The sequence below is a fragment of the Notothenia rossii genome (genome assembly GCF_949606895.1).
Source record: "Notothenia rossii genome assembly, chromosome: 3".
Classification (NCBI taxonomy): domain Eukaryota; kingdom Metazoa; phylum Chordata; class Actinopteri; order Perciformes; family Nototheniidae; genus Notothenia; species Notothenia rossii.
Window position 1 is genome coordinate 19,490,134 of NC_136901.1, and position 17,117 is coordinate 19,507,250.

The window sequence follows — 17,117 nt, forward strand, 5'->3', positions numbered from 1 at the left end:
TGCCTCTCATGTGCTTGATGAGAAGAGGAACAGACTTATGGCTGATAAAGCAGAGAAGCTACTGTTCATTAAAAAGAACCTCCCACTTTTCCTTAATAAGTAGACAAGGCTGGCTTATCATAAGCTTATCTAGTTCTACATGTCTACTCTATACCCACTTACCTGAACAATTTTCATTGTGAGTTATAATTCACCATCTCAGGTTATCATTAGGGAGAAATGACAGCAGCACAGTGTTCAATATATTGTACTTTCGGTATCTAAATGATACAATGTTGTTTACATTGCTCATGAGGACAGACCACCTTATTTGCAGATTCTTGAAATTGTAATTTAATTTGTAATTGATTGTGGATTTTGTATCCAGTTTTCACTTTATGTATCTTTATACAATGTTTACTACTTTGCTTATGAGGACAGACAGCCTTATTTACAGATTCTTGAAATTCAATTGTAATTTCATTTGTAAATAGTTACATTCATGTGGATTTATCCAGTTTGCACATTTGTATGCATGCACTTATAGGTGCATTTGTTGTTGTTGAAGGCCTGGCTGTTACAGTCTTTATTTACACTAGTTTGTTGTAGGCATACTGGCCTAGATGTTTATGCAGTTTTAAAGCACCTTGGCTTTGTTCTGAATGCACTTTGTTGTAGTTATCCTGTCACGGTGCGTGAAACAAGCAGGACCCAAATGCAGATATAAACTGAAAACTTCCTTTATTTCAAGGCTATGATCTATATAGACAATGACAAAACAGAACACTCACCGCAGAACTAGTCAGGGAACAAGACGAACCGACCAAGACAGACAGACAACCCAGAACTTAAATACACACAAGACTCAATCACACAACAAGACACAGGTGAGGAGGAAGGAGAAAACACAGGGGCCCAGGTGAACATAATCAGACAATTAGACACACCAGGGAAACTAATGACAAGAGGAAAAACACAGGGAAAAGGACCAGACAAGAACCCAATGGAAAACATGACATGGAAAATAGCAAAAACACCCAAACCTACAAAACTATAAACGTGACATAACATGAGAATCGTGACATATCCTACAGAGAAAAGAAAATGCACTTGACTTGGAATTAATGTACCTTGTAATAAATGTTTTATGGACCCATAATAGTGATTATTATTTAAGTTAAGTTTTGCAATAATCATGTCTTTTTCCATAATCAGGCAGCTGAACAACATTGGTAAAAAATGTATACATTATATATATATATATTTATATATATATTTATATGAATCATTTTCGGCCTTTCGGCATTCGGTTTTCGGCCAACTGTTTCCTATTTTCGGTATCGGTTTCGGCCAAGAATTTCCCATTCGGTGCACCCCTAGAAAGAATTATACAGGAAAAATATATTATCACACCTTGGATATTTGATCAGCACAAACTACACCAAGGTCCTTCTTTTTTTATTTTATGTAACACACCTGAGTCATTGTCTGGTTTTATGGATGAGCGTTAGACGTCTGTTCTTGTGGTCGTGGTTGTGTCCCGAGGGGATGCTTGTTACTGTGATGTTAATATTGATATGGAGGCTTTTTGCCGCCCTCATACACAGCCCACAGACTACCCCGTCATCCACAACCTCCTGACTGGTCCACATCCAGCTTCTGGTGCTCTCACACACACACGCAGGCACGCACGCGCGCAGGCACGCAAACACACACACACACACACACACACACACACACACACACACACACACACACACACACACACACACACACACACACACACACACACACACACACACACACACACACACACACACACACACACACACACACACACACACACACACACAGGTTGGAGGATAAGCACATTTAGAACTATGTGCCCTTTCAAAAAATGATGAGGCGGAGATGAGTTCCTCACCAGTGGTGCACCAGCATTTGAAAGTACTGACAGATTTAATTTAGCACAGCATATTCTAAAAAATATTAACAACAGGACACATACAATAGAAGGTTAGTTTGTAGAACTGTTCTGAAAAGGTTCTTCACAGATTGAGTGCAGGAGCAGCTTGGAAATGATATAATTTGAATAACTTGGCGTAGTTGCTTCCGCAAGGGAATGTAGTGCAATCAGTGCTCTCTGGTGGACAATTGAAACTCATTCCAATTAACTGTAATGACCTCTAATGGCCTTTCTTTACTTAACTTATTATTTTTCATCTCCCTACATATACACCAACACCAATATATATTATGTAACAAGCTGTTATCATCTGATAGAAAATGGTCTGGGTAAATTATCATTCGGGTTCATTTACAGCTAACATACATGAAGCAAGTTGTATTCATAAAGATAATTTTCTTCAATGAGACCATCATAGTTGCTCACAAAAAAAGGCAACTGATTTGGATATATTCACAACCTAATATACTAATATAAGAGAAAATAAATTCTACCAATCTACTAGCTTGCACTCCTGTAACTAATAGCTAGCGCTAGTATACTAGATGCTAGAACATGACATGTTCTTATCAAATGTTGACTGCATTGTAGTTAAGGTAGTTATTACTAATAATAATAATACATTTGATTTACATAGGGCTTTTCCTGGTGCTCAAAGTGCTTTACAAGAAAAGAAGCAACACAAATTAAAATAACAATGCATCTAACAAAGGGGCATGCAAATATGACTTCTCCCAAAAAATTAGTTTTTTCTAATAGAAAGGCAATACCAATATCAGTGTTAAGGGTTAGACAATATGATGAGTAACATTGGACATTCCTTTTAAGCAGATTTTTTTTCAATGTTCTGGGCAACCAGAATCTTTCTTGTAGAGACAGAATTGAAACTTAATTAGATATTAAGATATTATATAGATTGATTAAGATATCTTAATATGGTTATAGAAGAACTATGAGCAAGAGACGTACTCAGTGGAACACATCTCATTTGAAAAATACATGTGTCAGGTTACAGGGGAACAATCTATGTGATGGTGACAATTTTCCAATGATATGTCAGCTAGTATATTGGTAGATGAAGCGGCAATAGACTTATATTAACTGATGGATAATCCTGAGCATTTGACCGATTAGGCTCCACTAATCAGGTCAGCCAGGTGTAAGCCTATACTTACATTTACACTGCTTATAACCCATCAGTTACAAAGGGGTCAGGTGTAGAAGAATTTGCAGCATTAAGATTCCTTTCTTCTTCAAACTACTGTACAAATAACTCCGAAGTTTCTTCTACCTCATTGTTTAAATTCTTTCAAGCATTTGTAGAAGGTGTGCAGATGAGCAACTATGGTCTGGTAATGCTCTGTTCTGAGGGTTGGACAGCTTGTTACATCAGTGATATCCGTGATTGTTGATGTTGACATGAAATATGGCTGAATGCCTCGCTGTACAGATGTCCCTGCTTGGACTGATGGTTGCCTTGGCAAGACAGGAAGACATGGTAATGGGTTTGAAGGCAGTGAGAGGAAAAGAGTGACTGCAGGCACATATTGAGAGTTTTATTAAGGGCCTCTTTTTCAAGAAGAGATGAAACAGATAGTAGGACCTGACTTTCATTTTAATTTCAATTACAAACAGTTCCTTAAAATGTCATAGTTGATTATATATTATTGAGTTGTAGTTTAATAGATACAAATCAAGGTCAATGTCAAATCCTTCAAATTTACAGTAGGACATAAATTAAGTTATTCAAAAGCTGGTGTGGCTTCTAAGACCACTATAGTTCACAAATAGTTCTGTCTGAAGCAAAGTTGAACACAGGAAGGAAAGTGAAATGACTGAAGCTAAGGGTTTAGGCACCAAATGATGGCAACACGTCAGGCATTTTCAGTTCATACTCATCTTCTTGTTGATGATTCACTGACGACTCAGGCCAGCTCTCCGGTAATTGACGGTGATCACTGGAGGCGTCTGACTGCCTCTTGTACATCTTAATGCTCACGATAATGGGAAAGAGGAGACCTGCTGAGAAACGTAACTACACAGAATGATTCAGACCCATGCATTAATCTGCATAGCAGACTGCCGCTGCTAATCGGCATGCTAACGAGTGAATATTAATTCCCAACCGACCGGTGACAGCATTAGACAAGGGTATGCCACCAGCTCAGGAGAGATCAGTGGAGTTAGAAAGCAATTAAAAAGCTAGGTATAGTATTAAATTACATTTTTGACATATCTAAGACTTCACCTCTACATGACAGGAATGTCTTTGGCATTTCCTTAATAGCATCATGTTCAGCCATCCTCAAACTGGTAGCATTGTCAACACTTGATTTGATCTTTTTTTTCTGCAATCTTTTTTGAAGAGTGACTTTGATTAAAACTGTATGTCTTGAAACAGGTTATAGTCCATGGGTATTTAGAGCAATGTAGAAAAGCACTGAATGTCTCTGAATGTCCAAAGTCAAAGTTGAGGCGAACATATTTACCTTTCAAATCTCTCCTTTATATCTCTATGTTTAGTTGTCTTGATTCATGAATCTTACAAATGATGATAACAATGCTCGAGCTAGCTCGATCTAGAAACTCATACTTTACTTCCCGGATCACATTTCATCATCTATCTGGAATCTGAAACAATAGTAACCTTTTAATGCAGGCAATCTTTTGGTCTAAACCACAAACTACACATTTTATATTCCACATTATCTTCGTCCACATAGCTGTGGTTGTCTGTAAGTTTAGCCCATGTCCAAGCTTTAGGAGCCATGAGTATATCTGAGTATATCTGGCCTTTAATTGTCATTGCTCAAGGAGGACTTGACAAATATGGCTACATGGAGGACATAACCCCGAGCCACGAGCCGGGGAATGATTTTAATTGCATGTCCAGAAAGAAGATCATCAAAAAGGTGTGATAGTCATTACATGGACATCTGTTAGGGTGGCATTCTTTCATACTCTCACCTTTTTCATACTTTCACCTTCTTTCCTACTTTCACTTTCTTTCATTTTTGTTCATACACAAGACAAGGTTCGTCAGTGTCAGAGGCTTCATCTGTCACCATTTGTTGTTGTAGCTCTCTGCTCTGTCTTATGTCCTTCAATTATTTGTTGTGAGTTCAAAGACTCACCGTGGCCTCTGTTCTTCTGCCTTTCGTTTATAAATCTGTGAGTCCTCTCAGAGCTCTCGGTATCTTCCAACAACCCCACATCTGTACCTGCTGTCTAGCCTAGCGAGCGCACTGGAGACGGAAATGACATTCACCTTGGCAATATTAGGGGGGCGCAACGCCTGGTGCAGAAGCTGTGTGGGCGGGGGTCCGTCTACAGTAGCCTTTATGCAAAGGAGCTTTAGTATGCACCTCACACAGTCACATTGATGATTCACACAGAACTCACTGACTCACTGATATGCCTATAGAACAGTTTCCCATAGAGAGGGGACAGAGTTTCTGTGTGCGCATTTATTCTATATTTAAAAGTTTCTACAAATGTTTATTTGACACATTGTGCTGTTTCAGTGTCCATATTATTCTAGTTATATGTAACCCTACAAGCAGAATAAATGCATTTTGCATTTTTATGTTTTTGGCCACGATTTTTCACAGTACACTTTACTATCAAGCCAAATTGATGTTTGTGTCATACAAAATAAAATACATTTGAAGACATTAATCCTGAATAGGTGGCTGTAAAATGAAGCTGCTGTTTTTGGCAATGTGTCCTGTATGATATACTGTTTCTCCCCCCAGCTCCGTTTTGTAGATTCAGACCCCGTTTACACAGAAGCAAAAATGAACAGAATTCAATATCAAAAAAGTCTTCCGTCCACACGCAATCAGCTCAATAAACGTGTCCGTCCACACGAGACCGCTCGACCCGCTGGAGATGCTGTAGTACATATGCCGGGCAGGTAAGTGGCGCTGTACTTCCGCCACAAAATACGCCAAAAGCAGCGAAGAAGACTCCCCGAGCATGGTTGCCATGGTTGCCTGGTTACCTGGTTGCCTGGTTGCCCTTCTGTTTATTCTCCGCGGTGGATTTAGCAACATGTGCTCCTGCTTTAAAAGGCAGGTGCACCGCACCCACTGCCACTAACTCTGAGCCTGGTTCCCGAGCAGGACGTTCTCCCTGGTAGTCCACCAGCAGATGACAAACACCCACCTCTCCGCCTCTTCCAAGGGACGAGGGGACCTTCCGGCAGAGTTTCCGTTAGAGTTTTTTTCGCCGCTCAACATATCCGTTAAAGTTGAAATCTTCCGGACAAAATTAGAAAAGTGCTTTGTTATTTATTGAGCTTTACAACAAATTAATAACGACTCGATATAATAATATAATAATAATACACGGAGCCTCTCTTTTCCTCCCCCTCTTCTGAAAGCCCGTCAGTATCCGTCTCATGCAGCTGACTAATCTAGTAATGAGTGACCCAACAGTCAAAATAAACATATTTATAACTAGTTTAGGTAGTTTGAGAGGTAATTAAAATAGCTAAGTAGGGATGGGTATCGTTAAGGTTTTAATGGTACTACTACTTTTGTCGATACCGCTTATCGATCCGGTCTTTTAATGGTACTCTTATTGGTTCTTTTGGAGAAAAAAATAAGGTAAACTAACTAAACAAATTGTGAACAAAATTAACATTGCTTTTTATTTAAATTAAATAAATATTTTTTTACATCAAAAGAAACAACAATGTTTTAACAAATCGTATTAAATAATCTGATGACGGAACTGTAAACAGAATAGCTGAAACTTTAACAAAATAAATAACTCAGTTACCTCTAATCATTAACCCATGTTTGAATAATTGAGTTAACTCCGTGTGTTGCTGCTAGCATACATAATACCTGACGTGGAAACGTTACTCGTGGATGAACAGAGCTGCTAGAAAGACAGTCGAACCCGGTGCATTTCTCCGACTGAATGTGGCGCACTTTTGCTAAATGTTTAGATAATTGCTCGTGTTACCGCCCTTACATTCTAAACTATTGTTGCAATTTTGGTCACGAGCGTTGTCCACATCGAGACGGGTACAGTTTAACCACACCCCGGACCGAGTTTTCTCCTCCATCTCCTCCGTGTGTGTATGTTGCTGCATGTAGCAGCTGAGCAGCTGCATGTGTGTAAACTGCCCCGCCCCCTCGCACACAAACAGGAGAGAGAGATCTCTCGTCTGTATTGGAAAGATCAAAAATACAAAAAATAATCATAGACGCATTTTGTAGTCTTTTTGCATATTAGAAACAGAGTTGGCAACACTAAAACTGCAATATAATGTTTGTGTAGCATAATATATATGAAATATTTTTTTAGGTGTCTCCAGTACAGATAAAAAGACCGATAATGTCGGAGCTTAACGGTACCACGGTCTTTAATAATTCAGCCCCGGGGCCCGTTTAATACCGGGGCTCGGTACCCACCCCTATAGCTACACTGTAAAATGTTTGGCTTTAAAGTACTAGTTGCATGGATTTCACATTAATTGACTGTAAATATTTCACAGTAATTTACTGTAGATATTTTACAGTAAATTAGAATAAAAGTACAACTAAATACTGTGACTTTACAGTTGCCATGCCCATGGAATTACTGTGATATAGCAGTACAGAGCTGTGGTATTATGGTACCTTGCTGTACATAAATTACAGTAATTACCTCTATTTTCACACTTTTACTGTAGAAGTAATGCAACACAGTAGCCAATAATTCACTGTAAATATAAAAATGTAAATGTATGACTTGCTTGTCATTGTATTTTCATGTTTTTTTAAAGAAAGATTAACTTGTCCGCATTGCTTGCCGAAAGGGCAGATCTGCTGGCACTAACAATGTCTCCTGCTGTGGAGAACACCCTCTCGCTAGGGACAGAGGTAGCAGATACAGCCAGGTAGCGCTTTGCTAACATGGCAACATAAGGATATTTGGCGTTTGTAATAGCTTTAGCTCGGTCTGAACCTTTTGCGAGTGGTGGAGGCTTAAATGCTAGTGGGAGTTGGGTTTGCATTTCAGTCTTTTTTCTTTTAGTACCGGTGATATTCACGTTCGGGTGATGCCGTTTCAAATGAGTGTGCAAGTTTGATGTATTGCCAGCCGCGTAACCAATTTTAGTTGAAAAATGCCGACAAACAGCTTTGGTTCGGTCCACCTGTCTTTGTCCGTCATCCTTGTACGTAACTGCGAAACCAAAATGTTCCCAAACCAGAGACTTCAATGATGCTGGAGGATTTTCGAGCTCAACTTTATCTGCGTTCGCCATTTCGACAGTTCCTGAAATTACTGACTACATTTGAATGCATCCCTCTGACCAGCTCTCAGAGTATGCCTCTCGTCCAATGAAATGACTTGCTCGCTCTATGACGCGTTGAACCCAATGTGAGCAAATTACTCTGAATGCTGCGACGCAGCACCTGAGATTACTTCCAAGAAGTTGTTCACGTTCTCAATTTTTTATGTTTAACGTTATATTCGTTCGGTACACTTCGGTACACACGTGTACCGAACAGAAGGGCCCGTACCGAATAATTTCGGTACGGGTACGTGTACCGTTACACCCCTAATTCACAGTAATTAACTGTGCCTGTATTGATTTAACTGTGAAATTCAAAATTACAATATTATATTGTGAACATTACAGGTAAAGACTGTAACGTGGTAAAACAGTAATTTATTGTAAAATATTACAGCTAAATATTGTGGAATCATGGTAATATTTCACAGTGTAAGTGTGATGATCTAACTTGAAGTGTGTGTTTTGCTCCGCTCACCGCTCCATCACAGCGGGCGGAGCTGCAGGTGATCATGCAGAGCTGCGTGTCTCCGTCAGCAGCAGCTGATCTGATCTCTCTCTCCTGTCCGATTAGACTTCACTCGCGTTTATGTCCATATAGATCAAATCTAGCTATTTCTAGCTAATGATATGACTGCCTGAGTGTCAAAGGACACCTAAACAATAAGCAACATTTTGACCGGAGAGATTTAGATTTGCCGGTCTTTAGCATATTATTGAGGGCTCCGTTTCCGCGGTTCCGTTACGGCCTCATGTGAACAAACCGTCCATACGATAGAGAACTGTAGCGGATAACACCCGTTCCGTCTCCGTGTAAACGGGGCCTCAGTTTCTTGCAAAAACAGAAGCTACATTAAAAGGGCCCTATTATGCTTTTAGGGTTATAGGTTTTGTCCATGTATAAGCTAAAATCTCTGTGTTCCCTCATCTCTAAGCAGTTAACAAATCACAACAGAGCCGGCCAGCTAACCAATCAGAGCAGACTGAGTTTCAGGCAGTATGAGAAAAATAAAGAACTTTTTGAACATTAAAGCATGGAGACATGTCCCAGTAGTTCATCAATCCAGCCATCTATCCAGGCTCAAGGTCAAAGTTGAGTGTGAGGATGAAGATGGAGCGGCAAATCAAGATATTTGCCTTCGAGCTCAGCTCCCTCTTCTGTACAAGCTTGCATCAGCAGTCACAGTCTCTCAAGCTGCTGTTTAGCAACCATGATTTCGAATAAATGATCCATATTTCTCCACTTTAAAGTCAAAATTGGGGCTGCAATGATGGATTTGTACTCTTTTATCTCTAGCAAGTTTTAGCAACAGCCATTGTTTCATCATCCATTGCGATTATTAGCAGAATCAGAAAATTATTTGTGTCCCACAGTAGGGGCTTTTAAATTGGTACTGCAAAAGGGACAGTAAAGATAAGTAAACCATTCCAAAATTAATAAATATATAACAAATGTACACATGCCATATGATTGCATTGGGTTAATTTAAGGTAGGGCCAATTCTTTTCTGTTGAATAATTTTTTTATTGAGACAATTTTTTACCTGTTGGTAGGTCAGACTTGGAATTGGGTCTTAGGCAAAAACATGATCAACCAGCAAATAGTATGGCATCCTTAAAATGTTGCTGATTGCTTGAAATGAATTATTTGGTAATTTTGTTCTGAATATGGCTGTGAAGTATAAATAATAAAATAATTTTAAAAAAGTCAAAGCATTTGTGAAGAAAAAGATCAAACACAGTAGTTTGCTGGCATGCATACAATGCTGCTCTACAGAATCAGCAGAAAGGTTTCCTTTCAACCTTTCATTTTCCTACTGGAGGGACTAGGTGCTGCTGTAACACTGGACTGACATCCCAGAGTTCCTTGCACTTTGAACCTGACCAGACTGACAGTCACTGCTGCCTCAGGCAGTACTTCCCCAAGATGCTTGTGAAGTTGAGCAGGGATGAGAGAAAATGGGAGGATTTGTTCCAGAATGATTGATTTCCTCTTCAACATGATTTCTGTTGAGTTCTTTATCTTTATTCTTTCTGTCAAATAGCTGCCAATTCTTCATTCAGGCTAATAAGAAAGAGTGGCAGTTGCTTGTTTTTGTCAGCGGAATTAAATGTGCCTATCTATGTGCAAACGTTCTATAGTGAAAACAATAGCAGGCTTGTATCAACATGTAGACAGGACAAAATTACATGTTTGCATTGTTGTCAGAGCTGTCACATTGTCCCGCGCCGTCTCCGACAGGAAGGAGCTGCCCTGAAGTCTATTCACTGATTCTCTCTTCCTTTGTGTACATCTGGCATTTGTACGCTCCTCTGCTTTTCTTCTTTGTGTGTGTTGAGTGAAGTCAGCAATAAGCTGCTACCTGTATTCCTGCCAAGCCCACCTTTACACTGCTGTTGGCCAGGGTTTGGGTTTCACTTCATAGCAATATATTGGAATTGATAGTGTTGAATGTTTGAATTTTAGAACCCTTCCTCACCTGACCTAACCCCTTCCTCACCTGACCTAACCCCTTCTTCATCTGACCTAACCCCTTCCTCACCTGACCTAACCCCTTCCTCACCTGACCTAACCCCTTCCTCATCTGACCTAACCCCTTCCTTATCTGACCTAACCCCTTCCTCATCTGACCTAAACCCTTCCTCACCTGACCTAACCCCTTCCTCATCTGACCTAAACCCTTCGTCACCTGACCTAACCCCTTCCTCACCTGACCTAACCCCTTCCTCATCTGACCTAAACCCTTCCTCACCTGAGCTAAACCCTTCCTCACCTGACCTAACCCCTTCCTCATCTGACCTAAACCCTTCCTCACCTGACCTAACCCCTTCCTCATCTGACCTAAACCCTTCCTCACCTGACCTAACCCCTTCCTCACCTGACCTAACCCCTTCCTCACCTGACCTAACCCCTTCCTCATCTGACATAACCCCTTCCTCATCTGACCTAAACCCTTCCTCACCTGACCTAACCCCTTCCTCACCTGACCTAACCCCTTCCTCACCTGACCTAAACCCTTCCTCACCTGACCTAACCCCTTCCTCATCTGACCTAAACCCTTCCTCACCTGACCTAACCCCTTCCTCACCTGACCTAAACCCTTCCTCACCTGAGCTAAACCCTTCCTCCACTGACCTAAACCCTTCCTCACCTGAGCTAAACCCTTCCTCCACTGACCTAAACCCTTCCTCACCTGAGCTAAACCCTTCCTCCACTGACCTAAACCCTTCCTCACCTGAGCTAAACCCTTCCTCACCTGACCTAAACCCTTCCTCACCTGACCTAAACCCTTCCTCACCTGACCTAAACCCTTCCTCACCTGGCCTAAACCCTTCCTCACCTGACCTAACCCCTTCTTCATCTGACCTAAACCCTTCCTCACCTGAGCTAAACCCTTCCTCCACTGACCTAAACCCTTCCTCACCTGACCTAACCCCTTCTTCATCTGACCTAAACCCTTCCTCACCTGACCTAAACCCTTCCTCACCTGACCTAAACCCTTCCTCACCTGACCTAAACCCTTCCTCACCTGGCCTAAACCCTTCCTCACCTGACCTAACCCCTTCTTCATCTGACCTAAACCCTTCCTCACCTGAGCTAAACCCTTCCTCCACTGACCTAACCCCTTCCTCACCTGACCTAACCCCTTCTTCATCTGACCTAACCCCTTCTTCATCTGACCTAAACCCTTCCTCACCTGAGCTAAACCCTTCCTCCACTGACCTAAACCCTTCCTCACCTGACCTAACCCCTTCCTCACCTGACCTAACCCCTTCTTCATCTGACCTAAACCCTTCCTCACCTGAGCTAAACCCTTCCTCCACTGACCTAAACCCTTCCTCACCTGACCTAACCCCTTCTTCATCTGACCTAAACCCTTCCTCACCTGAGTTAAACCCTTCCTCCACTGACCTAAACCCTTCCTTACCTGACCTAACCCCTTCCTCATCTGACCTAAACCCTTCCTCACCTGTGGAAGGTGAACAGATCCAGAAACTGACAGACTCCATGAATAGAAGGCTTGTGACTGTCATTGAAAAGAAGTGTGACTATATTGGTATCTGATCTTTTTTTTTATGTAAGAAATGTGTATTTGTACATTTTGAGTTGTTTGTTTATTATTCTCACTTTAACAGATGAGAATAAAAGTGAGATGTGAACATTTTCGTTTTTCCTTAAGTTGCCCAATAATTGTGCACATATAGATATTCTCCTAAGAACGCCAAGTGTGGGAGAGAAACTCCCTCTGGAGGGAACACAGAGATTTTAGCCTTTGCAGACCATTTACATGCACAGAAAAGAAGACACTACGGGAAAGGGAAAGGCCAAAAAGCAGAATTGGGCCGCTTTAACACTTACTTGAACTGAAAAACCTGTTTTATGGACATAGATAGGAATTTAACAAATATTACAAACGCATTTAAATTAATTCACTGAGTGCACCCGCAAGGTAGGTGTGAAAGTGTCCTCTCTGCCGCCTCTCTCCCACTCTCTCACCAGTATCATCCAATGTCCGGCTGCAGGGTCAGGAGTGTGAGAACAGCAGGATGTGTATGTCCACTGTTTACTGTGCGAAAGTGTGTGTTTGCTCCTTTTTTTTTTCTCTTGAATTCAGACATTGTCCCAGACTTTGCATGATAGAAGCCAAACAAATTGAAACCGTCGTTTCTGCTTACAAACCCAAGCTGTCAGTCTTAATTTGAAACGTTGCAGCACAGCAATGTAGGCTGTGTGGGGGCGGAAGAGCACTGGAAAATATTCAGGGGGTGGATTTACATTTCTAGAAAAACAGAGAAAAAGTCTGCTGCACTTCAAAGCACCAGATTGTGTTATACACATCTGAATTCATTTTCTGCTCATGTCAGGGAGAGCAGACTATTGTTTGAGTTTCAAAAGGCTTAACATTTTAAAGAACTTTCATCAACAATGGCTGGGAAGACGTCGTAAAAACTCCTGCATTTCTCTTTCCTGCTTTGATTGGAAACCATAGCAGATAATTGATTATTTTGTATGTTCACGCTGTATGAACGTATCCAATATTGCTTGAGGAAATGTCAAGATTTTATGACCATCCTATAATGAATACTTGTGCAGCTGCAGCTCTGCACTAAAAGGTAAATTAAAGTAGTTGGTTTATTAAATATTAATTCACTTGCACAATATCCAATTTAAAATGCATACTTGAGGAGTGTTTAATGTTTTCTACATCTCTGAGATACACATCTTGACTACAAGTACTTTCTTAGTCATGGTACTGACCTGGGGTGGTACTGTAAGTAAGGAAGGTACTTTACGGAAGGGGGGGATTTATTATATCCATTCCTCTATCAATGCTAGACTTCAACTGTCCCTTAAAGCTGTTTTAATCAATATTTCACGAGTCTTTGATATACCTTTTGTACAATTTCATACTCAGTATCAAATAGCACACATAGTGGAGCATTTAGAACAAGATCTTTTTTTCTAAGGAGTTCACTGAAAAAAGAGAGACATTGCCTTTATGTGTTAAGAGATTTCACATAACTATTAGGTTAGTTGAAAGCTATATTGTTAGATCTAAATAAATAGTCATTGATTTCCACTAACCAAATATCTCAATGTGACATTTGTTGATATAATAAACTTAATTATAATCAACGTTTCGGTTTTTTAAGTGTTGTTGGAGAAGAAACCAGTGCTTCAAACGAGAGTGACTATTCAATTGATATGAATACATGAAAAATAAATGAATACTTATTTTGGCTGTAATTTTTCCAGCAAACAGCTTCTGTTAAGAAAACATGTATACATCTCTTTAAACTGCTCCAATATTCTTCAAATTAAGTTATCCATCTTAAGCACTATCACCGTTGGTTGTAATATTTCTTAAAAATTAGGTAGTTTTAAAATATTTTCTTGTAAAACTACCTTTCTTCGGTCACAAATAAAACCACATGTTAGGTCAAAAACTTTACAATACTGTTTTTACCGGATTATTTTGCTCCTGACATTTTGGGAAAGCTTTGGTACTGTACATTTTGAGGTACCACCTTTTTCTCAGTTTAAGCCAGGAACAGCCTTTCTCTGTTTCATTATGTTGACTTGACACTCCAATAAAAGCACTGTTCCATTTATGTTTGACAGGAAACCAGTCCAGTAAACACAGCGCCAGTATTACTGACATTGGCATACCTTAATGTAGTGCAGACTTTACTGACGCTACCAGTTACACATTTGTTTGACAAATCAAAATGTCCGTCTGAGAAAGGTGTATTTAGGGGAAGAGCGGACAAGGCAAAGTGTGCCATTATCCCAAACAAACAGAAGATCAAAGACATCACAGTACTGCCTACACGGTTTGAGTGACAGTTTATCAAAATACAAACACAGCCTAGCAGTGAGCTCCTGCCCTGAAAGATGCAAAATAGATAACTAGGTATGATTGTCCCTGAGATTGCAGACGTTTATAATACTAATGTTCTGTCTGCAAATCTCTCAAAGTCTTGCGTTTATATTGCACAGACACATTGCATTTAAAGAATTGAAATAGAATTGAACCCGACTGTTTCGTTGCTGGGGACACAGCTGTGCTGAAACTCTGTTTGCTTTCCTGTGTGATTGACAATAAGATGTTAAGCAATGCTAGAATTGCTTATCCCCAGTGTACGTCTGCTTCCTTCCTCATATCAATAATGTTGAGCAATAAGTTGAACCTTCTCCAAAAAAACACCATCTGGACACAAACACATGATACCAGTGGCCTGCTGCGCAAATAACTCTGTCATAATAAAACTGACAGTTTACTTTTCAACTTAATTGTGAAGCTCTGCTAGCTGTCCTGAGAAGCCGTAATTTGTCTTACATGCTACCATCTTAGTAGTCCTCGAGTCTTTTCGGCAAGATGGCTAAAACTGCTAAACAATTTAATCATGACGCGGTGCTTGAGGAATGTCTTTATTTGGTTTGGGCTCTTTTCTGCCCTGTAAAATAACTTGTTTCTCGATTAAGTGTTCGTCTTTTCGCACTACTTTTTATATTGAGATGTGTTTGAACGACACACCATAGTGCAATTTGTTTTGAGCATACTAAATCCTAAAGTTTAGTTGGATCTGACTCCTGCATTCAAGTAAAAATATCTGCTTTAAGGACGATTTTTACATTCTACATCTGTTTTGGCTAGGTTCTGCTACAAAGGATGTCATCCACCATGTCTGCACTCTTATAATAATAATAATTCATTTATTTTATATAGGCGCCTTTAAAGGCTCTCAAGGTCGCCGTACAAACACACAAAAAACAAGATACACAATACATAACACCAGCATAAGAAACATAAACAAGACAATGCAGAATATAAAAAATCAAATAAATAAAACAGAGGATGTGTGATGGATAATGATCATGGTGGATATGCGAGTGTGAAGAGATATGTTTTGAGACGTGATTTGAAATTGGGGGAGAGTCAGTGTTGCGGATGTCAGGTGGGAGAGAGTTCCAGATGCGGGGTGCAGAGCGGCGGAAGGCTCTAGACCCCATGGTGGTTAAACGGAAGGGGGGTGCCGTGAGGTCGAGGGAAGCAGAAGACCTGAGAGTGTGGATGGGTGTGTTGATGTGCAGGAGGTCGGAGAGGTACAGAGGAGTGAGGTTATGGATGGCCTTAAAGGTGAGGAGCAGAATCTTAAAAACGATATGGGATTTGACGGGGAGCCAGTGAAGTTGCTGAAGAACAGGAGAGATGTGGTTAATGGAGGGGGTTCTGGTGATGATGCGGGCAGCAGAGCTCTGAACCAGTTGAAGTCTGTGGATGGATTTGAGAGGGAGACCACAGAGAAGGGAGCTGCAGCAGTCAATGCGGGAAGTGACCAGGGTGTGAACAAGAATAGAATAGAATAGAATTGGGAGGGATGAAACCCTCTTTAATGGTCACACATGCAGAGCACACAGCACACACAGTGAAATGTGGCCTCTGCATTTAACCCATCCTAGTACCAGTAGTCTAGTACTAGGAGCAGTGGGCAGCTGTTGTACAGCGCTGGGGGTTATATATGGTGCAAATATGCACCAACTGCTGCTTGTTTGTCCCACACTCCAGTCCATCTGGTGGCGTGTGCACCTACAGTATAGTTGGTTTACCGGGACTAACTAAGTTAACGGTGGTTCGTTATATGAATGGCCATGGGGTTAGAAATCTTTAGGATTCATTCTCTGGAGACCATGAGTATCTGCGTCAAATAACAAGTAGTCAAGGTATCATGTGGAACATAATGTTTCCTCTTTTTCGAATTTGGGATGTTAAATTAATATACTTAGACTTTCTTGATTTGTGCTTTCCCAAATGGGTTTCCTGATAATGAATAGGACATGGCCATTGGCTGGATCAATATCTGTGAAAAAGAAGAGGCCCTGGGATTGAATTAAAAGTCATCATTGCTCATCAGTAAATGTGACAAAAGGAATTACATTGATTGTATTTTCTCGTCATTCTTTCCCAAATATTTATCACCAGTTGTTTATCAGATCACTAACATTGACGTGTTGTACGATCCAAATGAGCATAACACACATTCCGTTTGAACGAGTCATGAGGAACGTACAAAATCCTCTTCTCATGTTTCTCTAAACATTGAGATCATATCTTCTAAATCCCTTGTACTTGTTCTCATCTTGCTGGAGGTTGGGCTTGTGGGTCTGATTCTTAGAAGGGATGCTGTAAAAGAGATCAGTGATTTTGACAACTGCGTCCAGAGGGCTCCTGACGGGGAACGCAAACATCCTGATGAATAGTTTCATTTAGCTCTAATTGAATTCTCTACAAATGATCTCAGTCAGACAACATGTAAGATGGACTGTTGTAATCATGCTGCAGGCAGGTCTCCCCCGGTGGAGAGACGTAATGAGCA

General features: G+C 40.5%; 1 protein-coding gene across 3 annotated transcripts in view; it reads left to right on the forward strand.

Annotated features, from left to right (window-relative positions):
- Nucleotides 1-17,117, forward strand: part of adam19a (ADAM metallopeptidase domain 19a) — a 355,481-nt gene that overhangs the window by 59,279 nt on the left and 279,085 nt on the right. The window lies entirely within an intron of this gene.